We start from the raw sequence: 17,014 nt of genomic DNA, 5'->3' as shown, positions 1-17,014 counted from the left end.
TTATTCAGCTTTCAGATGATATATAAATCTGAATTTTGAGAAGAACTGGTTTTGTGGTCCAGGGTCACATATATTTCTTATGTAGGCATGTGGAATGCTGCAAGCATTCTTAGATCACTCATTGGCCTACTGATCAGTTTTATTGAAATTATTTAGATCAGACGCGTTAACCTTGCAGTTTATTTATTTATTTTGCCTTGCCTGATCCTGGGATTCAAACATTTGTAAATTAAAATAAACTACACAATTTCATTTAATCGAAACAATTAGTGTAGCCTATAGGTTAGCCTGTATAGTTACATGCACCCTATTAAACTGGTTGTGCGCCGTACTGCAGTTACCTTCAGCTAAAGCTGATGTAACTGCGCCATCTGTTGATCACAGGGATGTAGGCCTAGTTTATTCATCAAACACGGTGGTTCTGACAAATAATTGGTCTTAATCAATGCTATCTAATAGCATAATCGTTATAAAATTATGCTGTTTGAAAATGTTTCATAACGAAAGTCATACTATTATAATTCAGGTCTGATCATAATTAATGATGTCTGAAACATAGAGAGGTTGGCAGTATCTTCAAAAACTTTCCATCTGCGTTCACCGTAACTAGCTCAACAACTTCAAAAAGCACATTTTGTTAGGCTGAGCTATTTTTACCGACTTGCTCTTTGCTTGTTTGTTCTGCACGGGACTTTTCTTAGGTGCGCATTAATATAGGCTACTAATCTTGTACTATACCATTATGCACCTGGTGGGGGAGGATAGAGAGAGAGAGTCGAGAAAAGTGCCATCGTCCTGGTGGAAGGGTTAAACGCCGCAGCAGGGACGCCTCACAGCCTCAGCAGCAGACAGTCCTTTGTCCACAATCCGGCGCCTGTCGCCTGCCTGCCGGCCACACAGCCTCTGCACACCCGCGCACAATGGCTGACGGGATCTCCAGAGTCCGGGCTGGTAATTAGAGAGCCCCCTCGCCTCTTTTCTTCTCCTTCTAAAACCATAATCACAAAACTCGTTTTATTGAGAGCCTATTGTTAAATTCTGTTACGTCCAATTAACAGAGCCAAATTCTCGACCTTGTACTCTCATGGAGAAAAAAAGTTTGTCTAAAACAATTAGTCAATGACTGATCACTTGGCTCCAAAAGCCGCCTCAGAGAGAGTCCCAAACAACCGAAGAATGAGCGCATGTCTATCCCTCCGAGCCCTTCAAACAAAAACTTTTTAGTGCTTGAAACTTACACATTTGGTAGGCATATATTACCACAATGTGGACAAATGCTAATAACTAAATAACTATAAAAACACTGTCTCAGTCGCAAAAAAAAAAAAAAAAAAAATATATATATATATAGTATTGTTATTAGGATATTGTTGTTTCCATATATATATAGGCTAGAATACAAGTTTTTAGCCTTTTTTATTTTATATTTTTTATTTATTCATTTTTTACATCTGATGTATCTGACGGTAGTAAATCAGACATAGTCCGACTGCCATAGTTTATAACGTTATAATAGCTTTATTTAGATATATCTAAAAATATATATCACAAAGCCTAGGCTACATGGTTTTAAGATAGTTCGCTGTACCAAAACAGACAACTGGACGACTGCACAAACACAGAAATTAATTCCTTGAATTATTTCCAAAACATTTATGGTAAAGGTAAACTTGGCATAAACTTTCTATAGTTTGTCATCTTGATGGGGAACCTCTCTCTGTTGCTTTCAGCAGAGAGATAGGCTACAAATTGAAGCAGAAGGCTATAGCTTATAATGAGTTTTACTGATAACTACCGAGGGAAAGTCAGTATGTTGCAGTGTAATTTAGATAGTTTGAAGAACAGTCGATTTTTGCCCGAGTCTTTAATGATTGCAAATCGTGATCTGTCATTCTGACTGAAGTTTCCGTCATTGCTTTTCAAGTTTACATCGCCCTCTGCTGGTAAACGATGTAATGTATGAACCTATCATCTCTTTGAGAGACGTGTATTGAATTTATAATCTGATTAAGAGGTTGATTTTATTTTGCCTCGCTCGAGGTTCGGGTATTACTGAGTAAATAACAGAACAATGCAATTTTTGACTCTTCGTACAATTCTATATGAACGACTATATACTACTGGTTAACTCAAACTGATTTATTATAAAACTAAACATACACTAGTGTATTTGTATTTACAAGACCGACGCTTACAACGAGAGACAATTAATAAAGAACAACAATACTTTCACAATTTGTTGGCTAAATGCAGACATTGCAGCTACAAATCACATTCGTTGAGGGTTCATTATTTTGCACAACACAAATATTCGTTTGGCGCCCCTTTAACGTTTTAAATGCATCTAATTTTATTATTCAGTCTCCAAAAAGTCATTAAGAGGGAATTAGGAGTTACACAAGAATTAATACAGGAGATATACAAATCAGTTTCAACAGTTGCAGTATGATGTGTTAATAATAAAAAAAAAAAATGTTAGAAGCCCCATTCAGCATGAGATGCCAATGAAATTTTAGTGAAGTAAACTGTGATTAGAAATGCAGTTTTATTTTTAGTCTTCTACATGATTCAAAGGATGTCAGCGCTGCTTGGCTTTTCAGACCTGCTTCAAACATTGTGTTTGGTTGAGGTTACAGTGTCTGTCTTCAGTGGAGTCACTGTTGTAAATGTGTTTTACCTCCCTGTCTGTTTTTTACACCAGACTTTTTAGTGTAACTCTTATGGAGTGATGAAAAATTTTACTAAACAAGGTATTCACAATGTCTGAAAAGTTTAAAACGTGTTGTTTTGGTATTGTCCTTTAAAATTTTACCAGACTGTTTTATGTGAAATATGGCTTCAAATAATGCACCAGCAACCTGGATGAAACAAGGAAACAGTCAGTATCGTATAAGAGCAAGTTTAAACAATGTTTAATGCATTGACAGTAAGAGGGAAATTGTCTCCTAAACAATGAAACAAACTAAACCATTTTTTTTAGAAACATGGGATTTTCAGGGGACAGATATATCACTTTACAAGTTATAAGGTATAAAAAAAAAAAAAAAAAACATTTAAATGCAAAAATTTACAGATGCTAGGATCTGCACTGCTGATATAGATTTAAATTTAAATAACAGAAAGTGACTATAACACATAACTATGATGAACGTTTAATTTTTAAGAGACTAAATTTTGTTAGGGGCTTAAAGACAAAAATAGCATTTTAAAAATATTGTGTCCCTGTTTGTTCAATAGTACTAATATTTGCTTCATTGTGGTGTAACCAATATTTAGGAAATCAATTTTGTCAGCTATTTCTTTAAAAATATAGTTGTTTACATATGTTTGAAATTATATACACAAGTGTTTGGGAAATATTGCATTACTTTTAACTTGACGGTTATCCTCTACGAGAGTCATCGGAGCTATTAGGAGTCACTAATACAAACTGTTTTTACTTAGTTTGTTTGTTCTAATGTATGAAATTAGCATTAATACAGTGATTACATTTCTAATATTTTGGCATTTGGGCTTTGAACCAGATTTCATAAAGATTTCTTCTTTTCTCAGACATTCATATGTGCTATTAAAACTTGCATTGCAGATTTAGTCCAAAAACTAAAAAAAAAAAAAAACCCAAAGAAAGCCCTCTGTGGTGTCTTGATGAATATGATTTTAGAGTAGATAATTCAAATGTTGCCGTCAATCCCAGGCAAAAGCGCTCCAGGAAGAGGAGAATCACTGTGATTATTAACCTGGTCCATTACCCTGATGCCCTTGAAGAAGGCACCTAGACCATTTCAATCTGAGCCAACTGAAATGTATTAAAGTTTCTTTTTGGTGCTTCTAGAGGAAGTAATGGCAAAGTCAATTTTATTTGGGAACTCAGGCTTACCTTTATCTAACCTCTTAAACAAAAGCTGCAATCTAACTTCACAAAACTACCAAAGTTTCTGCACCGCTGCTCAAAAACAACTGTTTTGCTTGGCAATTCATTTTGTGCCAAGGAACCCACCAACTTCAATTATTGTACTGGGGGTTCACACAAGAGCCTCCATTTCCCTTTGCCATGTCTGGGAACCTTTTAGCATCTAAGCCTTTGCCAGCATCGGTTCTGAGTTTCCTCAGCGCCACCTTGGTGAACAGCATGATCAAAAGCAACGCTAATGTCAAGGCACCCTCCCCCAGTCCCCTGTAATCATTCCCACAATATTGTGGGCAGCCAAACCACGCGTGCTCTGTGTCTGTCATTAATGGACATGTGTTCCATATAAAATAAACCTGACTCACAATAGCCTGCCACTGAACCTTACTGCTGATTGCGTGACAGAGGAGAGACTGTCTCCATGTGGATCCATTATTGCAATGTTGTGATGCTAATATTCAAGTAACATTTTAAAGAGCAAGGGAGCTAAAGGGGGAGAGAGTGAAGGAAGAGTGGAGGTATGGTTCAAGATACTGAGCTGAGAAAGTTTCAGTTAATCTAAAGTCCACAGAGACTTTATTTACACACAATCATAAGAAAAAGGCACAATTTACAGCTTAAAGGAATTCTCTGGTGTCAGTACAAATTAAACAAACGCAAGTACATTATTAGGTAGTTGTGAATCCCAGGTGTTTCTTTTAAGAACATTGCTGCAGCCACTGATGGAGCCAATGCCAGCATGTTTAGTGCAGGCCTTGACCATTTAGAACAGGACTCAAATAATAACTGAAGTACCCCAAGTTCAAAATTATTTTTGTGGGAATCAATAAGAATTGATCCTAACTTGAACATGAAATATTATTTTAACCTCAAAATCAGTTTTGATGTTGTAACCATTTTTAAAAAGTGAAATTACCATCTCATTTCCCACATAATCTCATTCTCTGTTAGACTGTGATGGTTGTGTGAAATTATTGTATCAGGGCTGTGCTCATTAGCTCTATGTCTGCTGGAGCCTCTGTGAGTCCTGCACTGGGATGGACTGTCCTATCCAGTGGAATGCTTGAGAGATGATGGGGTAAATAATGAGAATAGAGGGGGCAAACAGACCCAGAAAGAGCCCCTGTACTCATTCTAACTGAGGCTGGAGAACAAAATAAATAAATAAACAGAGTCCAGTGCCTTCTGGGAAATCGAACAATACTAATCTTGCATTCCTCACAGCTAAACAAGTTAAGTTCATAGAAGTTGTTATTAGTAAGCTGATTCAAAATATGGTTACATGGCTTTGAAACATGTGACATTTTAGTCATTCAGCATTTTTGTTTCACCACAGCATTGGCTCATTGGAAAAACTCATACATTTGCAAAGCTGCAAAAACACAGTTCCCAGCTGAAATGAACACTAGTGGCAATACCAACTAATTTTATTTCTTTTTACACAAATTATGATTACAGGATTCTTGAATAATAAATGAAGAGTTTGGTTCCAAAATGCTATAAATCCATTTTGATTAATTTGAGTAAAACTGTGTTTTCTTTACCAAGAAAGTGGCAAGATGAAACCACTATTTTCTGTTTCAAACTTTCACATAGCATCTTTAGGTTATAATAACATTAAAAATTCAAATCCAGATTTAGATTTTCAAAGATTTATTATAAAAACAGATTTTTTTTCCCCAAAATACAATAAATCCATGAAGGCTTGTTTTTTTTCTTTTTTCAAAATGCAATAAATCCACTGAATCAATATAAAAGTTATTTTTCACATTGAAACTGTTGAAAGTACACAACAAAGTAAGTTGATCCAGGGCCGTACCTACCATTGAGGTCCCCGGACTTCGGTATTTTTCCAATAACAGAGGCTGTAAAATGACCTTATATTAATTCTGATTTGGTGCTGCAAGGATTAGAAGCCAAGATAACAGATCTTCTCATCTGAGATGCCTCAGCGGTAGGGGTGTGCGATATATATCGTAATTGTTGTTTTAACGATGTGCAAGTATCGAGTATTTTGCAAAAATCATTTAAAACACCCCTACAGAGCGCACGCATACATTACATGACGTCTAGGCTTGTGCGCTTGCGCATTTAGAGCACGTTCTTTCACTGCGTGATTCAGTCTAATAAAATGCATTTAGAATGATAACAAAATTCAAGACATGGGGGCAGAAATTGTATATATCTATACCACTTCATATAGTTAATCAATTTCACACGTGATGGTCGAAATGTTGCAATAAATACTTTTATGGAGCAGTTATTATAAATATATATATATATAAGTTAATTAAGAGACTTAAAGACACCATATTGCCTGTTTTTGCGTGATTTCGCCAACAAAAATCATTCCAAACACAGTCACAGCACTGTTTTGCATGATGGATTTGCTTCAATTGCAAAGACTTATTAACTGTGATTTGCTGCCACCTATTGAAAAAAATTTAAATTGAAGTGACAAACGGCCAAGTATGGTGACCCATACTCAGAATTTGCGCTCTACATTTAACCCATCCAAAGTGCACACACACAGCAGTGAACACACACACACCATGAATACACACCCGGAGCAGTGGGCAGCCATTTATTCTGCGGCGCCCGGGAAGCAGTTGGCGGTTTGGTGCCTTGCTCGTGGTATTGTATACACATTTGCTGTACTTTCACTCCCCACACCCACACAATTCCTGCAGGACCTGAGACTCCAACCTGCAAACTTTGCATTACGAGTCCAACTCTCTAACCATTAGGCCACGATTATTGGTGGTTTTAACTCCACGTTTCGACTTTTTTTCCCCCTTTTTTTTCATGTTTTACATCATTTAAATTTTCAGTATTCAATGTTTTATGTTTAATATATTAAAATATTATTTATGCATTTGTAACTGCAGGTTAAATGCATTCATGTCTTGCATTAAACAGTGTGTAAATACATCTAGATGCCACTTCAGATGCATTCAGATGCACCGATTTAATTTGCTTGGTAACAGCCCAAATGTCTTATTCTTCTTCACTGATTAAATGTAAGAATTTGACTCAAAAGATAATGGACACTTTTAGAAAAAAAGGCTTTATAAAGGTAAAAATGCCCATGAAATGTAAAAAAAAAAAAAACAGTTTAAACTTATTGGAAAAGATTAATTTCTATCAGTGTGAATAATAATTAAAAAAAATTATCATATTTATATTTAAAATTATTTGAAACACACGTTTAAGAATCTGTTATCTTGAAAAATAATGTATGCTACTGCCCACTGACTTGGTTTTAAACCTATATTATTATCCAATTTATGAGCCTTAAAACATATTTAAATGCACACATGTAACTCTGGAAAATCTAAATTTTCTGCTTCTGAACTTGGTCAATAGCTGTAACGGAACGGGTCGGACACAGAAGGTAAGTGAAATCACAAGGTGTTTATTTACAAAGTGAACAGCAATCAGCAATCGTGAAGATTCTTCGGACTTGGTGCGTATCAATTCGTGAGGTTAAAGTAAGAGGAATGCCAGTCACAATAAGTTTCTCTGTCTTGACAGATCCTGGAGATTGGCAGCATCAGAGCGGCAGAGACATACGAGGATTCAACCAAGCCACCGGGGACAGATGAGGAGGATGACTGGAAGAGGACAAGGCAGAAGATAAGTAAGGACAGGTAAGTATTCACAGGTGTCTATACTCAGCTTTTAGGGAAGCAGAGACGGTCCATGTAGCAATCCTGAGATCGGACCTTGCAGTGCTTGTCACGTCACTTCAAGATCGGACCAAGAAGTGAGCTGAGGGAAGTGCTTTTATGAGTGTGGTGATAGGAGATTGATGAGGTGCAGGTGCGGGTGATGATTGGAGATACAGGTGACAGTGATGAGTGACGGGGAAGACGGGCCATTCTGTGACATTACCTCCCCCTCCCGGACGGCGCGTCCCGCGACGTAACAACAATAATACCGGGGAGGGGGGGTGGGCGCCCTGGAGGCTGGAGCAGAACCTGGACAGGACAGGGAAGCCTCCAGGGTGGATCAGGAGCCTTAGGAAGCCAGGGCAGGACTGGAGGCTCGGGAGACCGTGGCGGATCCGGAGACTCGGGAGGCCGTGGTGGATCAGGAGCCTCGGGAGGCCCTGGCGGATCAGGAGACTCGGGGAGCCATGGCGGATCAGGAGACTTGGGATGCCATGGCGGATCAGGAGGCTTGGGCAGCCATGGCCATATTTTTTGGGAAGCCCAAAGGGATTCATGAGGCCATGAGAAATGAGCCATAGTGGCCCTGACAAATGTCCCTAGCAAGGCCACTAGGATTACAAGTATATAGCCCCCCCCCCCCAAATTTCTTTGGGAATGTTCCCCATAAAGGGTCTCACAGGAGGAGCGGGCTCTAGGGGGCGCTCTGGAGGAGCGGGCTCTTGAGGGTGATCTGGAGGAGCGGGCACTTGAGGGCGCTCTGGAGGCGCGGAGCTGGATAGAACCAGCGGAGACGCAGGAGGGCGCTCTTGCAGCGCGGACACCTGAGGGCGCTCTTGCAGCGCGGACATTAGAGGGCGCTCTTGCAGCGCGGACATTAGAGGGCGCTCTTGCAGCGCGGACATTAGAGGGCGCACGGGAGGCGCGGAGCTGGACGGGACCAGCGGAAACTCAGGTGGGCTGGACGGGACCAGCGGGAACTCAGGTGGGCTGGACGGGACCAGCGGGAACTCAGGTGGGCTGGACGGGACCAGCGGGAACTCAGGTGAGCACTTGCGAGGTGCAGGAATTGGTGGGCGCAGACGAGGAGCAGGCAATGGAAGGCACTGGCGAGGAGCGGGCACTGGAGGGCGCTTGCGAGGAGCAGGCACTGGAAGGCACTGAAGAGAAGAAGACATTGGAGAAAGAACGGGAGCCGAGAACTCCGGGGGAAGAGCCTCATGCATTAGCCCCTCGTTCTGCGTTGGCGGAGCCTGATTGCTTGTGGGCTGTGGAATCATCCCCATCGGCGCAACGTTCATCGCCGGTTGCGGCGGATTCCTCATCGCCGCTGACGGAACATACTTCGCCGTGGGTGGTGGAAACATCCTCGCCGCGGGCGGAGGAAGCAGGTGGATCGGCAACAACCCTCCGTTGCGGGGAATCAAAACCAGCCGCTTTCTCATTTTCGGTTATGGTCCGATCTTCTGTAACGGAATGGGTCGGACACAGAAGGTAAGTGAAATCACAAGGTGTTTATTTACAAGGTGAACAGGAATCAGCAATCGTGAAGATTCTTCGGACTTGGTGCGTATCAATTCGTGAGGTTAAAGTAAGAGGAATGCCAGTCACAATAAGTTTCTCTGTCTTGACAGATCCTGGAGATTGGCAGCGTCAGAGCGGCAGAGACATACAAGGATTCAACCAAGCCACCGGGGACAGATGAGGAGGATGACTGGAAGAGGACAAGGCAGAAGGTAAGTAAGGACAGGTAAGTATTCACAGGTGTCTATACTCAGCTTTTAGGGAAGCAGAGACGGTCCATGTAGCAATCCTGAGATCGGACCTTGCAGTGCTTGTCACGTCACTTCAAGATCGGACCAAGAAGTGAGCTGAGGGAAGTGCTTTTATGAGTGTGGTGATAGGAGATTGATGGGGTGCAGGTGCGGGTGATGATTGGAGATATAGGTGACAGTGATGAGTGACGGGGAAGACGGGCCATTCTGTGACAATAGCCTACTAATATACAGGTACTGGACTAAAAATAGCCTACATTCAATCAGTCATCGGCCCCCAAAACTAATACAACAGGCTGTCTTGTTAGTGCTTTAAATTAATTACAACAATAAAAGAAAATTTCATGACTGGCGTTTGTCGTGGTTTGGGAAAAAAAGGGAGAAAACATGACAGAATAACACGGCAGATAACGCATTTTGCATAAAATTAAAAATTGATTTTTCAATACCGACCAGATACTATACTGATTTTGGCAGAAACCGATTTTATTTTATTTTATTTTTTTTTTCGCGTTTTTGAAGAATGTTTGAAGAGTTTATTTGCAAAAACAGATAGGCTAACGCTTTTCAAAAATCTAATTTTTTACTGTTAGTTAGCTAGTATTTGTTAGTAATTTGGTATCTAATCAAATTAACCAAACTGCAGTTTGATTGAAATTAATTGGAATGCACAATGAAAAAACTTGATTTTTGAAAATTGTTAAAAATGGAGTTATCTGTTTTTGCAAATTAACTCTTCATTTATTCATGCACAATACTGTGTTATGACCTCGAAACACTTTTACCATAGTGCATGATGTGTAAACTAATACATTTTGATGTTAGCATCACAACCAGCAGCTTCTCTGATGTAGCAAACTTGCTCTGGAGCTCACCTAGTACAGCACTTTACATTTGGCATATGGAGCACTCTCGTATGAGTCACAATAATAGAACTCAAAGAGTTGTGAAGCAAGCTGAAATGATATGGTTACTTCAGCAACTGTGTTTTTACATTTGCTTTTGGTAGTATAATTGGTTAGGCTCAGTGTTTTACCGGCAATACCTCACATTTAATTTCTGAACTTTCATACATACAATGGCTAGCATAATAAATTGTTGCATCATTCGTATTCATCTGTTAGGGAAAAACAGAACATGTTTTTAGGGCCATTCAATGGACATTTAATTTTAAAAAGTGCAACATAATACAAGTAAATGCAAGCAATGTAATATAATTCCGAGGGTAATGTCACCACAGGCATGTTTTTCTAATGAGCCTGGGTTGGTTTTTATTGTTCGTATAGCTTTGTAAAGAGTCAGCTGCTAAGATTTCTACTTTCTGAAGATTTTGTTCTTTTTCTAAAGGCGTATAATGAGAATGACATTAAACCTAACTTGACTTGACCACGTGAACGAAGCAGGTCCTGCTAGTTTAACAAAACTGTTCTCTATGTCTTTACCCATTACACTGGTTACATTCTTTAAAATGTTTTATGTCAAGTCAAAAACTTTCTTTAGGTTTATACACTACTTCAAACTGTGTTAGCTGTTAGCTGTGTTAGCTGGTTCAGCAAAAACAGCATTTGTAAATCATCAGAGAGAATTATCTTTAGACTTTATCCAAAAAGTTACCATCTTTGCATTAGAATAGCATTGAATAATCATTTCTCTTGTATAAGTTGTGTTTGGCAGCTGACTGTAGACAGTGACACTCTAATTGTTTCGACTCTTTTTGTACAGTGTGGGGTTGGTAATCTAAGGATTACCTGAGAATATCGACTCGATACCTCAGTTCTCCTTGAACCCACAGGAAGCACTCTGTATTGCAGCAGATAAAGTGTTTGCTCCTTAAGTGTTTCTTTTGACGAATGGGCATGCAGGCACTGAAGCAGGGATTAAAGAAAGACTGCACCAAAAGCGATCAAGCATCAGACAAAAGGTGATTATTTGTCTAAAGAAAGCCACAGAAGTTCATCAGGGCAACTTTGTTTGAAGTTAAGCCGTTGTTATAGGCTAGTCAAGCTCATTATGCTAACTCAAAGCTCTCTACTCCTTTAATATGTCAAAACCCTCCCATTATGACACGCAAGGCGATTTGTTTATCATATAAAGTTATAAGAGAATGAGAATAGTCAATTGTACTCCTTTATATAAACTTACAAACTACATATAATCATTATAAAATGCATATTCCACTCTGAAAATTGTGTAAACCGTGTGCGTCAGACTAAGAAGGCATGCTTTCAAGGTTACTAGCAGGCATGTGACATGTCCCATTTCACAGGGGCAGGCATTTCTTAGATACCTGCAGCTTATCTGACCACAGTTACTTGGTGATCACCTAAAGCTGGTGCATGAAGTCAAACTAAAGGATTTATTGCCTCATCCCTGGCTTAAGAAGGCTCTTATCTGAGGGATGAGCCACAGCTTATGGCCTAACAGCTTCATGTAAGATGCTCCCATCTGACACAGATCTCAACCAGCCACTGTGTGCGATTCCCTCAAGGTGAAATTTTGGCATGGTATAGATCCTGGACATCAAGTTCAGATAATTTAGGGGTCACTTTTTTCTTGTGCTGTGTATTATATATATATATATATTTAAATACATAAAACATTCAATCTATACAGCATACAGCATGAGCTTTACTGTTTAGTAATATTTGAAAAACTTTTTCCAATAAATTAATATCATTATAGTCAAAACATCCAACAGGAAATCATGCTTTTATTACAAGACAGTTCAGGTTATATAATGTCATGTGTTGTGATAAATATATAAATAAATAAAAACCTTAATGCTTTTTATTAATAAATAATTTTGTGATATTTATAAAAAAAATAGTAATGACCTTTACCTAGAAAATATATTTAAATAATAATAATAATGAATAATTGTTTACAGTCAATGTAATGAAGGATGTAACAAAAATGTGTTATGTTGTTCCTTTTAGAGTCATTAGATTTGAACATTTATTGACAAGCCAACATTACATTACATTTCTTGTCAAACTAGCAAAATGTAAACTCTTGATTTTTAACAGATTAACTCTTAAATGATTGGGAAGTCGTGGCCTAATGGTTAGAGAGTCGGACTCGTAATCGAAAGGTTGCGGGTTCGAGTCCCCGGCCGGCAGGGATTGTAGGTGGGGGAGTGAATGTACAGCGCTCTCTCCACCCTCAATACCACGACTGAGGTGCCCTTGAGCAAGGCACCGAACCCCCAACTGCTCCCCGGGCGCTGCAGCATGGCTGCCCACTGCTCCGGGTGTGTGTGTGTGTGTGTGTGTGTGTGTGTGTGTGTGTGTGTGTGTGTGTGTGTGTGTGTGTGTGTGTGTGTGTGTGTGTGTGTGTGTGTGTGTGTGTGTGTGTGTGTGTGTGTGTGTGTGTGCGTGCTTGTGTGTGTGCGTGTGCACACACACCTGGTATTCATCACGTCCTGGGGACCAAATGTCCCCACAAGGATAGTAAATCTTAATCTTGTGGGGACATTTTTTGGTCCCCATGAGGAAACAAGCTTATAAATCATACAGCATAAAGTTTTTTGAAAATCTAAAAATGCAGCATGTTTCCTGTGAGGGCTAAGTTTAGGTGTAGGGTTGGTGTAGGGCAATAGCACATACAGATTGTACAGTATAAAAACCATTACGCCTATGGGATGTCCCCATAAAACATGGAAACCCAACATGTGTGTGTGTGTGTGTGTGTGTGTGTGTGTGTGTGCGCATTTGTTCACTACTCACTGCTGTGTGTGTGCACTTGGATGGGTTAAACGCAGAGCACCAATTTCGAGTATGGGTCACCATACTTGACAATACGTCACGACTTTACTTTTATGATTATTGCTTTTTCTTTGAGACTTTTGCAGTGCCTTCGTGCAACTATGTGCCACTCTCCAAATCATGTGATATCTTTTTAATGTAATCGTAATACACTCTTAAAAATAAAGGGGGTTCCAAAAGGGAGGTTTCACAGCGATGCCATAGAAGAACCAGTTTTGGTTCCCCAAATAACCTTTCATTAAACAGTTCTTAAAAGAACCATTTTTCTTAGTAAGAAGAACATTTTAATAATCTAAAGAACCTTTTTCCATTGTAAAGAACCTTTTGTGGAATGCAAAGTTTCCATGGATGGTAAATGTTCTTTGTTGAACCATTGATGCCAGTAATTAATCTTTATTTTTTAAGAGTGCATATGAATGTAACTGAGTTTATAATCCCCCTGAAGCCGACTTCTCCTCCCCAATGCGCAGCTCTCCTTTCACGTTCGTAATTCATGACTGATAGAGGGCCTGCTCTTAGCCTCTTTGATAAGATAAGACACAATCAGCCCTACAGATAAAAGAAGGCCTGCCGACCCTGCATACAGGCTCCAGATGTACCATGACTCACAAACATACCGCTGGAATGAGAGCAAGAGAGAGAAGCTGATATATATCAGTAAGCATTTGCTGCAGGCTCTCTTCCTGTTGCAGGACAGGAGGCTGTTGTCTGAACTACAGCACTGGACACTAGCAGATATGGGCTGAATGTGAGTTATGCAATGCAGATGAAATCTCGCTGAAGAAGCGAGTTATGCTTTCACTAGGAGCAGCTATCAGATAACCTCTGCATCTCTGCAGGGCATGAATGACTGACAACCCAGACATCTCACCCTGTTATAGTCCTTCTCTCAACACAAGTTAAACACGTAGAGTCGTGTGTCTGCGCCTCTGTGTGTTCGTTTACAGGGTTGTTAAGTTGAACTGTTTAAGCCGGTGGGCCTCTGTGTTGTGACAATCGTTGTTGATGTGCACGGCTGAAGATGAAAGGTGAGATAGTGTGTTTGCTTACTTTGTGTCATGCCTCTTGTTTCGGCTCTGTGACGCCAGTGTGCAAAGAGAAAACCAGGTAACGCACGTGAGCATGCACAAACACGCTGAAGTGCTTTCTGGAATGATGGATGTTTGGTTCTGCGACACCAACACCTCCCATCCTCCACCACCAAATACAGCTTAACAGCCTAGTTAAACACTAATTACTCTGAGAGACAGTTTACATCAATCAAAGTTTGAAATGTCTGGTTTTTAGGGGCATTTGTTGTTTACTTGCTTTTGATGCTGATTAAAACTTTTGTTCTTATCTCAATGATTACTAAGACATTGAGAGGAGGAACTTACTCTTCTTATCCAGTAGGCAACTGCTTAATCAGGAAGAATCACCGAGTGGATATTTTGTCTTCAAGGAATATTTTGGGTTCAAAACAAGTTCAGCTCAATTTGCAGTATTTTGTGGCACAATGTTCCATACAACAAGAAAAATAAATTTAAATTGTCAGGGTTATTATCAGCTAAAACTAAAATTTTTATGATTAAAACATTTTTGTTAATCTACATAAATCTGAAATAAAATAAAATATAAATATTGCAGTAGATAAAAAAAACTAAAAAACTAAAACTAAATGAAAATTTGAATTATATTGTCTTGGCAAATGACTGAAATAATTATGGGAACTGATTTAATAAACGTATAAACTGAATAAATTTGAAACACTAAAGTTACGTTTTGGAAATAAATAAAAAAATATAACTAAAACTGAAATTAAAATAAATTAAATCTAAGTACTAATATAAAACAAACTAATAAAAATTACATAAGCACATCACATAATTAACTAAAATTAAAACAAAAAGTTAAAAGCTTATTCAAGTACATAAATAATGCTAGAATAACACCATAACTAATAGGTTGTGTTCATTAAAAAGCAAATATCAAGGTTATGGCAAGGTATTTGCAATAAAAGTAAACTGAACCAAGTTCTTATAATTGTATAACAACACATTTTATTAGTATATATAATTTAAGCTAAGCTGCTTTTTATATTTACAATCACTTTTTTAATTACTGTTTTAAGTGCTACATTGCCATGCCAACAAATTTGTACATTTGGATATAACAGATTAGCTCCATTCACTTACATTGTAACTGCCTCTCTGTAACTACGATATTTGCCTTTTTAAAAAGGAAAATTCATATTTGTGTACATATTAAATATTTATGCCACAGGAGCTTTTGTTCAAACTTAACCTGGATTGTATTAGGCCAAATACAGTAGTCCCATATAATGTATTTGCTAACAAAATATCAAGCCAACTGGTTTATACTGTACTTTCAAAAAATCAACAACAGAGCAGTTGTGTAATTGAGGAAGATTGAGTGGGTGTTTAAAGCTGTAGACCATTGTAAAGTCACCTGTGAGAAGCAGGTCAAACAACGCAGACGAGCTCATCAGATTATCCAAACTACCTCCTGTACCTGAGTCAATCCCCAGTAATCCCATCCTCATTTGCCAAAGCTAAATATCACCATACTTGTGAAGATAACACAAGCTTGTTCTAATCCACAAAATCCCCCCCCAAAAAATTGTGTACTTTTTCACACAATGCCAAGTTCAATTTTTTTTCTCACATTTTCAATGTTAAGTGAATACATGATAATGAACACAGAGTTGTCTCAAGTGATTTAAAGATCAGACAATGTATAAAAAATGACATTATGATTCTTTAAAAAAGTATCATAATGTCATTTTATGGTGTGCACTGCAGTGGATTTTAGTAGGCATTTCCCCCCCTTTAGAGTATGATGTTAATGACGACATAAATGACAGACAAAAAGTCATGAAGTGATGAAACACAAGTGCCCAAATATTTACCCATAATGTTTATTCCAAGAGATTCAAAATGTAAAACAAATGATTTACTACAGATAAAAACTGTTTTAGTCGAGTATTATTGCTGCATTTTTCCTAACCCTTTATATTATGGTGTCTTTGTTACTGAGTAATATTAATTAATAACATGTACTTAAGGATTAAGGCTTGGTTTATGATTAGTTGTATGTAAATATGCATAATTTACTATAAATTGTAAGAAGAACACTGTAAAATGTTGGGGGTTAAACATGAGAAACTAAAAAAAAATCTCCAAAAAATCTCCTCATTTGTAAAACAGGTATAAAACTATTCAAATTGTAAAAATGCAAAACATTTTCTGTGAGGGGTAGAGTTTGGGTGTGGGTTATGATTTTAGGACTGGCTTATAAAATTTATAATTATCAGTATATATAAAAACCATAGAATTCCATGTAATGTCCCCATTTAGTTGGCTAAGTAAACGTGTGTGTATGTGTGTGTGTGTGTGTGGTTTATGAGGACACAAATTTGTATAATGACACGGGTATGACATAGGTATTACAACATGAAGGTGATTTATGAAGACACTTTCGGTGTCCCCGTAATTCAAAAGGCTTATCAGTAAGCATTTGCTGCAGGCTCTCTTCCTGTTGTAGGACAGGAGGCTATAGTCTGAACTACAGCACTGGACACTGGCAGAAATGGGCGGAATGTGAGTTATGCAATGCAGATGAAATTTCGCTGAAGAAGTGAGTTATGTTTTCACTAGGAGCGGCTAGCAGATAACCTCTGGATTTCTGCAGGTGTAGGGTTGGTGTGGGGCAATAGAAAATACAATTTGTATAATATAAAAACCATTACGCCTATAGAGAGTCCCCATAAAGCATAAAAACCAACATGAGTTTGTGTGTGTGTGTGTGTGTGTGTGTGTGCATGTGTGTGTGTGTGTGTGTGTGTCCATCCAGCTAGAGGACAAGCACTGCAGTACATAGTGACATCTACTGGCAACA

Source organism: Barbus barbus, assembly GCF_936440315.1.
Source record: "Barbus barbus genome assembly, chromosome: 6".
Taxonomy (NCBI): domain Eukaryota; kingdom Metazoa; phylum Chordata; class Actinopteri; order Cypriniformes; family Cyprinidae; genus Barbus; species Barbus barbus.
This window is presented reverse-complemented; position numbering follows the sequence as displayed.